This window comes from Myotis brandtii, unplaced genomic scaffold, assembly GCF_000412655.1.
Source record: "Myotis brandtii unplaced genomic scaffold, ASM41265v1 scaffold76, whole genome shotgun sequence".
Taxonomy (NCBI): Eukaryota; Metazoa; Chordata; class Mammalia; order Chiroptera; family Vespertilionidae; genus Myotis; species Myotis brandtii.
In genome coordinates, this window is record NW_005371037.1 from 127,543 (window position 1) to 136,043 (window position 8,501).

Below are 8,501 nucleotides of genomic sequence, written 5' to 3' on the forward strand. Positions count from 1 at the left end.
AGCAAGGCTTGTTGACTATGGAGTGTGCAGCCTGTCCTGCCTCCCAGGACTGGGCTGAGGCTGAGGGACTCAAATTTCAAAACTACCGTCTGTCACGGTTCTTCAGCGTTATTAAAAAAGAGCTGCCACTGGGAACTTGGAGTCACACTTATCAAGGGTCTCTTGTTTTTATTTGTTTTTAAAAATAGTTTATATATATATTATTAATTTCGGAGAGGAAGGGAGAGGGAAAGAGAGATAGAAACATCAATGATGAGAGGGAATCATTGATTGGCTGCCCCCTATTAGGGATCGAGCCCACAACCCAGGCATGTGCCCTTGACCGGAGTCAAACCGGGGACCCTCCAGTCTGCAGGTCAACGCTCCATCCACTGAGCCAAACCGGCTAGGGCTCTTGTTTTTATTTTACTAACTATTCTGTGTGTGAGCCGCCTGGAATCCCGGTGGGAAAGACGAAAGATAACAAACAGGCACGCAGACAAAACGAATGTCAGAGAGGACAAAGCCTCCGCTTGCTCTCCTGAGGGAGGTGAGAAAAGGAGTGACTGAGGGTTCAGAACAGGACATGGATGTTTTCTTTGAGAGCTGTGTGTCCACAGAAGTTTTGTAAAACTCCCCCTTGCAATGCACCGTGGGGAGGAAGGGAGAATTTCTTGACACACAATTCCTACCAGGAAAGCTGTGTTTTCAACCCAGGCATATCTGTCGTCTTTAATGTTGTTGATGTTTGTATTTCAAAAAAGGACAGGAAAGGAACAAAAAGCAGATTCAGCTACAAGAAAGCCTGCCGAGTTGATAATATAGAAAGAGGGGAGGGGCATTCTCGAATTTGGGCCCATCGGAGGGCGGTCCCAGCAGGTCTCACAGTGGGGTCCACGGTGACGGCACAGGGCAGTCTGGTTTGGGAGCGTTCGGATGGAAGGCTGTAGGAAGCCTGCAGGGTTGGGCCAGGATATGTGTTTCTAACGGTCCTTCCTGTGGGACATGGGAACCAGGAGCCTCTGGTGTTCACGTAACGCAGGACTCTGAGGAATGGGGGACCCGAAGGACCCAGCTCTCCAGCTTTTGCAAGAGGAGAGATGCTTTGGCTCACAGAACCAAATCACGAGGACAGGAGTGCCCCTGGGCCAGGGACCACAGGAACGACGGCAGGAGCTCAGGGATGCTCTCCTCGCTCCTCTCTGCTCCTTCTGCCTCAGCTCTGCTTCCATAGCTCTGGGCACCTGCCCACCAGACCCAGCTCTGCCACAGGAGCAGGAGTACAGGCTGGTACAAGCTGCAGGCCGGCCTGGAGGAGTGCAGAATGCCGGGGGGCTCTGACTGAAGGCTCCAACACAGACCCCGTGTCATCAGAGGTGAAGGGGACCATCCCAAGGAACAAGCCTGGGAGGTCGGGAGCAGGCAGGAGGCGTGGCCTGGATTTGGATGGCAGCTCCCATGTAACCAGAGGGAGGGAGGGCAGTTGGGTGGGGTGGGAGTGGGGGTGGGAGAGGTGCTGGGCTCTCCAGGTGACGGGACAGTGGTGTCCCCCACCGTGTGTAAACCAAAGAGCAGGCTGCCCTGGAGCTCTGGGGTCCTGGATTTCTCTTAGTTCTTCCAGAAGCAGCTGTGGAAGGGTCTGTGCAGCCTGCAGAGCCCGCTCGGGAGCTCCGGCCCTGCCTCCATTCTGGCTGTGGGCTGCGTCCTGGCATCTCTGCCTGCTGGTCTGAGGAGAAGCCTCTCTGTCAGCTTCATCAGCAGCAGGAGGACACTCCCCCAGGTCATGTCTCCACATGACAGAGGCTGGATGGGGCTGGGAGAAAATGGGCCTAATTCAAAGTCTGAGGCAGGTCCCTCCTATTTGGGCCTCCTTCTGTATGGTCATGGGCCCCCTCCCCTTTTCTCTTTACAGCAGACTGTGTGTGGCTAACAGTGACACCAACAATCACAGCTCTTTCTTGCTTGCTGGTGGCAAAGCCTCCCGCCCTCACCAGGGTACAGGTGTTTGGGCCCTGACTCAGTGGCACCCCTCGGTTTGGGGCCAGCTCTCTGCACTTTCCAACATCCATGGAGTTGCACAGTGTCTGCAAATTCCTCCTGCTGATCCCCTGCTCACTCCCCATTTCATTGGTTGGTTTATGCCTGCCTGTGGCTGGGCAGATGAACCCCACCTGCACCCCAATAAGGAACATGTAAACAGTTGCTTCCTGGCCCTCTGCAGAACAGAGCGCAAATCTCGGGACCGTGAGAACTCCTGGTCCGCCGCTGGATCCCATGGAGCCGTGGGCACCAGCCCCGCTCCTAACACTAGCTGACGTCAGGGAGTGCTTTATCTGTGCCTGCCCCGGACACTGCCCGGCTGGCCTCGTCCTCCCACTGGGAACCTCCGCGAGAAAGGGGCTGTGTCCTCGAGTGACAGATAAGGACAAGGAGGCACCATTAAGCGACTGGCCCGAGCTCATACAGCTAGTAAATAGTGGAGCTGCTTCCCAACCCTATCAGCTTGGCTCTGGAGAGAGGCCTTCCCAACGACTCTGTGGCCAGTGGATTCACCAGAAGGAGGCCATCAGTTCATCTGTTCGTGCATCATGGCAGGGAAGTAGGGGACCCCCTGGGGTGAGGGCTTCTCTAGGCAATATTGACATTTTAAAAAAGTATTTTTATTGATTTCAGAGAGAAAGGGAGAGGAAGAGATAGAAACATCAATGATGAGAGAAAATCATTGATCGGATGCCTCCTGCACGCCCCCCAGTTGGGGATTGAGCCTGCAAACTGGAATCGAACTGTCACCTCCTGGTTCATAGGTTGATGCTCAACCACTGAGCATCAAACACTGGCTGGACTTAAATTTTTTTAATTGATTTTTTTTAGAGAGAGAGGAAGGGAGAGGGAGAGAGAGAGAGAGAGTTGCATCCTGCAACCACCCCACTGGGGATCGAACCAGCCACCTGGGCATGTGCCCAGACCAGGAATTGAACTGGCAACCTTTCGCACATGGGACCACGCACAACCAACTGAGCCACACCAGCTAGGGCCTCTCGATGCAATATTAATTAATGCTTTTAGGCCCAACAACAATAAAAATACCTGTTTCGTAGGGTTATTGTGAAAATTAAGTTAAATAATGCACAGAAAGTGCTTAGCACAGAGCCTGACACGTGATGGGTGATCAGTACCTGCTAGCTATGACTCCTTGTATTGCAATGACTAGAGAAATGCTTGTCATATAGCATCTATTCAATTGGTCAGCAAGCTCTGTTGATTTTGCCTCCTGTTCAGCTCATCAATCTCCTAAGTGCTTAGCACAGAGCCTGGCAGGTAATGGGTGATCTTGGTATTTGCAATGATGACTAGAGAAATGCTTGTCATATAGCATTTATTCAATTGGTCATCAAGATCTGTTGATTTTGCCTCCTGTTCAGCTCATCAATCTCCCTCCCTTTTTGGTGGTGACAACATTCCAGGAAGAACAATGACCTTTGAATTTGTCCATCTCTGTGCTTTCCTTCCCATGGCTGACGTGGACGCGGGAAGTGGGAGAGGGTTACGGGCTTGCACACGGAATCTGGCTCTCTCTCCACTCGCTGTGTCATTTCAGGTGGACCACTCAACGTCTCCAAGTCCCAATTCCCTGGTGTATAAAAGGTGGGCACAATAATACCTTCCTTATATGAGGTAGAGGGGAGAATAAAATGAAAAAAAGTGTATGTGCAGCTTTAGATACAAGGGTTGGCATATGCTCAGTGTGGCATATTTCATTTTCCAAAGTGATCACAGCACCAGCAGTATTTCCAGTCCCTCATGCTCTTCTAGCAGCTCGTCATTTCCACTTGAAGAGACAAACTACTCCGCCCTGCCCCCACCCACTGGAATCCTGAAGGCCCTCTTTAATGCCTTGATGAATAGAAGAACAGTCTAGATGTGGCAGAAGTGATGCTGCTCTGAGCCCAGGGCATATAAAAGGCAATACATCTTCTGCATATCTCTCTCTCTCTCTCTCTCTCTCTCTCTCTCTCTCTCTCTCCCTTTGACACCCTGAGGCTACCACACTGGACAGACCACACAGGGTGAGATGCCCCAGGACTCCCTTAGCCTTTTGAGCCCCTCATTTTTCCAGCTGAGCCAAGCAGAGATGAATTACCCACACCAAGCCCTGCCCAAATGGCAGAATTCTGAGCAAAATAAATGGCTGTTTTATGCTGCTAACTGGGGTACTTGTTACATGGCTATAGAAACGGAATCTCCCAGTGCCATATTGTCCCTTCCAAATAGCGTGCACTCTCTGTAGCCCTCAGTTATCTTTCTATAAAACAGCATTGGCCAGATCACATTCTTGCTTAAATATACCTTTTCCAGCTCTCAACATCCCTATTGCCACGGACAAAGGCCATATTCTTTGCACAGCAGCTCAGGGACCTAAAGGGCCCCCAGCCTCTTCTCCACCTGCCCCTGAAGACCCGAGCCGTATGTCCTGAGCATGGCCTGCTCTTCCCTCTGCCCTTCAACCTCAGTACTGTCTCAGTCATCCAAGTTCTACTCACATGGCACCTGGTTTTCGACTCCTCTCCTTTCCAGGGCTGGGGAACCTTTTTTCTGCTAAGGGCCATTTGGGTATTTATAACATCACTAGAGGCCTGGTGCATGACATTCATGCACTGGGCGGGGGGGTGAGGAGGGGAGTTCCCTCAGCCCAGCCTGTGCCCTCTCACAGTCTGGGACCCCTTGGGGGATGTCTGACTGCTGGCTTAGGCCCGCTCCCCACAGTCAGACATCCCCTGAGGGGTCTTTAGTGCTGCTGTGGCTTCTGGCTGAGTGGTGCTCCCCTGTGGGAGCGCACTGACCACCAGGGGGCAGTCCTGTGTTAGCATCTGCCCCTGGTGGTCAGTGTGTGTCATAGCGATTGGTCGTTCCAGCATTCTGTCGATTTATATATTAGCCTTTTATTATATAGGATTCTCGGGCCATATACAAATTATCAACTTAAATTAGTCTTCTGTATTTGGTCAAACATTTAATTGACGCACCCCTAATGCTTTGGCAGGGCCAGACCAAATGACTTTGTAGGCCTTGTACAGCCTGCTTTAGACCAACAGGACAACCTGTACAATCCATAATTTTGACATTTACTATATATGGTATTGTGCTCCCCTCTGGTCTTTTCACCCAGACTATGAGCTTGGAGGGGAAGGGCAGGTACAGCGTCTTACTTCTCTTTACACCCTTCATTTAACACAATATGAGTATACTGAACTAGTGTGTGTGTGTGTGTGTGTGTGTGTGTGTGTGTGTGTGTGTGTATTGCATTTAAGTGTATTCTGGGTGTGAATTATTTACATCATGAGTTATCTGTGATGCTGTGTACATCCCGAGAATCCTGAAGAACCAGCTGTTGCATGTGGTCTTCACCAGACGGTGGTGAGTGGCATTTCTCCAATCCCATAGCTCACCTGCAAAAGGGACCTGTATTGGCCATCAGCCCTGGTCCCCCTGGGGAAAAGTTCCTGGTCTGTTTGCACCTGCCATCCTGCTGCCATGGCCATTCTCAGCTCAGCCGTGCAGCCACAGGGCCCTGAGTCTCTCCAGGGACGAGTCAGACATCTTCCACGGTGACCTCACAGTACCGGGGCCGGCCCTCCCGGCTCTGCCACTGGGAGAAACCCCAGCTCAGTGTGTGTGTGTGTGTATTGCATTTAAGTGTATTCTGGGTGTGAATTATTTACATCATGAGTTATCTGTGATGCTGTGTACATCCCGAGAATCCTGAAGAACCAGCTGTTGCATGTGGTCTTCACCAGACGGTGGTGAGTGGCATTTCTCCAATCCCATAGCTCACCTGCAAAAGGGACCTGTATTGGCCATCAGCCCTGGTCCCCCTGGGGAAAAGTTCCTGGTCTGTTTGCACCTGCCATCCTGTTGCTATGGCCATTCCCAGCTCAGCTGTGCAGTCACAGGGCTCTGAGGCTCTCCAGGGACGAGTCAGACATCTTCCACGGTGACCTCACAGTACCGGGGCCGGCCCTCCCGGCTCTGCCACTGGGAGAAACCCCAGCTCAACGCCTTTGCGGAATCTCCTGGCTCTTTAGACACACAAGTCAGACTCGAGGCTCCGCTTAGGTGACTGCCGACTGGTCCACAGCACACCCACCACCGCTCAGGGCCCTGATCACCAGGCAGGGAGGGTGCAGGCTCTGAAAAGTCCCGATGCCCTCAGCGTCAGTACAGATGGCCCACGCTGCCCAGAGAGTGCCAGGACGGCTGCGGGAGGGCCCAGCTCGAATCTGGCTCTGCTGGCATTTCACGTGGGAGTGGGAAAGTGCCCGGGCTTTCTCTTCTGGTTTCTGCCAGCTGTGAAAAAAATAAAAATCATGATAGCCATCCCTAGGCCACACTCACAGCATAGAAGACACACGTAGGCTCTTTAGAAAAAGGGCAGCATGCACAGGGCGAGGGATGCTCAGTGGAGGCTGCACATTTGTCGGCTGCTCGTGACTGCCCAGAATGACTCTACGGAAACAGACACGGGAAGGGCTGCTCTGTTTGCTGGTTACCAGAAGCCTCCACAGTGGCCTTTCATCTTTCCCTTCAGGGCACGGACGGTCCTGACTGAGAGGCACAGATGGCTGGAACGGCGGCGGCGGTGTCTGCCGTGTCTCCTCTGGTTTATGACTGATGCGCAGCAGTTGCGCGTGCCTGGCGAGCTGTGACGGGTGTGTATTCAGTGGTGAAAGATGCAGCCGAGGGAAAGACGGGACAGGGCATTTTTATTGACTAAAATATAAACTATTACATATTGTATAAACGATTGACATGTGAAAATTTAAACTAAATTTTTTAAATTAAAAAAGTTTTCATTATTGACATTAAAAAAAATTTTTTTAAAGTAAAGACACTGACAGTTACTGTCTCTAACTACCTTTCTTCCAGGTAAAATCATATTGAGAAAGTAGCCTTGAGGGAGAAGAGGCAGGAAACTCCTGGGTCCTGTGTAGGCACCTCCCAGCGGTTCTGGGGAGGATGGGCCTGGACAGCAGCTGGCCCTGTGGCAGAGGAGGAGCCCTGAGAGGTAGTAGAAGGGGAAGAGTCTGTCTGCGCTCTCTAAATGTGTCCCAGCTGTGGGACTGCCCCCTGCAGACATGGTGGAGCCTCTGTCTGTTCTCACGGCCACCTTGGGGCTGGGACTGCAGGGCATGGCTGTGCACCATCTGCCAAATTCTCTCCAAATGCTGAGGCAGTGGCAGGTGGGGGACGGGGGGCAAGGAGCAAATTGTTTCCTGTACGTACCAGGTGACTTCAGTTAGACTTAAACGGAGGCTGCATGGCATCATGGGGAAATCTTTGTGTTGAGTCAGCTAAGCATAGGCTCGCATGCTACCCTGCCACTTTCTTGGGTAAGCGTGGACCGTGGATCATTTGCTTCATCTCTCTGCCTCTCTCTGCACTTGCTCTCCTGAGGACCAAATGCAGTGATCGATAGAAAATGCTTGGCACACAGTAGGTGTTCAGTCCTCAGTCTCCCCCCTCTCCGCCCTCCCTGCAACTCCCCTTCCTTCAGGGCAGGAATGGCCCAAGCAGTCTGCACCCTCTGGCTCCCCTCCAGCTGAAATGTGCTGGGCACATAATTGATTTTTAGTAATAACCTGACAAGTGACTCGCAAACGGGGCTTCTGTCCACAGGCTGTTCCTAAAGCTAAATATTTAGAAAACTCTGGTGGACACCCTGCAACATGGAAGTGCTAGGGACAAGGGGAGGCTAAATGCCATTCACAGCCTGGGCACAGTCAGACGCGGCTCGAGCTGGATTACGCCAGGAAAATGTGTTCTTCTCTAGGCCACAGGCTGGGACGCTGAACAGAAAACCAGCCCCTCTGTTAGAGCTGACAGCTTTCTGGGAACAGGGCAGGCCTGGCCAGGGTGGGCCGGAGCTGTCTGCTGGGCCATGGGACTGTCAGGTCCTCGGGACCCCAACGTCATCATGACATTCGTCACCAATTCGTGCTCGGACAGGTGACTGGAAATGCCATGGGGAGCTGGGGGACCGCGCTTGGCCACGCCTGACACACGTTGCAAAATTTGGCCTCTTTCTTAGCCCAAAACCCGAACACCTCCCAAGGTCCATGGTCTTAGCTCTCAACTCCTGGGTAATGCTGTGGGGAAGCTGGGTGGCAGCACAGGGACACACCCTGGGTTTCCATGAACTCCCCTCTCCCGCACAAAGAGAGGTGCCGGCGGAGGAATCTCCCTCGTGAAAAAGCAAGTTGTAGGAAGTAGCATGGTCTTATTCTCTAATATTCATCCATATATATCTGTATACCTATCTATTCGGTTATATACAATTGTTAACAATGGTTAATAATAAAGACTTTTTATTGTTAATCCTCACCCGAGGATATTTTTCCATTGATTTTTAGAAAGCATTGGAGGGAGGGGGAGAGATAGAAACATCGATGTGAGAGACATACATCAATTGGTTGCCTCCCACACGTGCCCCAACCAGGACCAGGGATGGAGCCTGCAACCGAGGT